This window comes from Dipodomys ordii, unplaced genomic scaffold (genome assembly GCF_000151885.1).
Source record: "Dipodomys ordii isolate 6190 unplaced genomic scaffold, Dord_2.0 Scaffold113, whole genome shotgun sequence".
NCBI classification, from domain to species: Eukaryota; Metazoa; Chordata; class Mammalia; order Rodentia; family Heteromyidae; genus Dipodomys; species Dipodomys ordii.
In genome coordinates, this window is record NW_012267329.1 from 106,074 (window position 1) to 107,417 (window position 1,344).

A 1,344-nucleotide genomic window follows, 5' to 3' on the forward strand; every position below is an offset into this window, starting at 1 on the left:
CACACACACACACACACACACACACACACACACACACACACACGGCTATTCTGAAAAAAATAAAAACCTCTCCCCCAAACATTTCCACACACACACACACACGGCTATTCTGAAAAAAATAAAAACCTCTCCCCCAAACATTTCCACACACACACACACACACGGCTATTCTGAAAAAAATAAAAATCTCTCCCCCAAACAATTCTTTTTCTACATTTGGTTTAACCCACACAGGTAACTTAAAGGCAAACTAAAATTCCCAACTACCTCAGATCATGCTGTCCACATGTTTAAGGCCAAGGCCTAAACATTAGTAAGCCCATCAGAGCAGTTATACTGTAAGGAAGTAAAATGTAACAGCAGATGTTGCTGAAGGAGTAATTGAGATTGTTACCAGGCTGCTCTAAGGAGTCACAAATAAACAAGATGCTAGAAGTGTGTCACCTTCATCACAGTTAAAGGATAGATGCCAATATCAGTAACTTCTGATTTCCATTCTTAAGACAAGCCTCTGGAGGATTTATTACCATTCCTTTACTTCTGTCTTGAAATCTCTCACCTTCCTACTTTGTTCCCTTGGTTGAGTCTCAGAGAAGAACATCCTTTGAGAAGTATTTTACTGAAGGAAACTGGTTGTTGGATTTCACAAGAAGCAGTGATTCTGATTTTGCCAGTAGGTGGCATTACAAGTTTATCTCTACAGTTCATTCATACTTTAAAATTATTAAAGACTCTAAAACTTTTGGTAGGCTATATTTATCAATGGTTACTAGACTTGAAATTAAAATAAGCATTTTTTTCAAATATCATAAAACCATCTGATGTTAACATGAATAATAGCCTTTTAATGGAAAACCAAACTTTCAAAACAAAAAATTAAAGAACTATCGTTTTTACATTTTTGAAAATCTAATGCCTGGCTTACAAGATTTCAATAGATCCTCATATTTGTGTATCCTGTCTGTTTAGATACGTTTTTGATTGAAGTATATGAAGGAAATCTACCCACAAATAAGTGGCTAGAAAAGGGTGAGGTAATAGCTTTTTAATAACTGGTATTCTGATATTATATCACATTAACAAATGAATGTTTCCTAATATTTGTTGTGGTATAGAATCTGAAACTTCATGGATCTTTTGTATCCTGTTTCAGTCCATTGAGATCTTGGCATTTAGGATGGATTACCCATCAATGATTTTGAAATACCTTGTATCAATCATTTATAGGATATTAGTTTACTGTGTTAGTTGGATCTTCCATATGTTGACATTTCATTATATATATATATATCACCATTATATATATATATATCACCGTATATATATATATATATATATATATAT

The 1,344-nt window shown here is 33.3% G+C and overlaps 1 protein-coding gene across 1 annotated transcript in view; it reads left to right on the forward strand.

The window, feature by feature from the left end:
- Positions 1-1,344, forward strand: part of Btbd10 (BTB (POZ) domain containing 10) — a 42,033-nt gene that overhangs the window by 29,761 nt on the left and 10,928 nt on the right. The window lies entirely within an intron of this gene.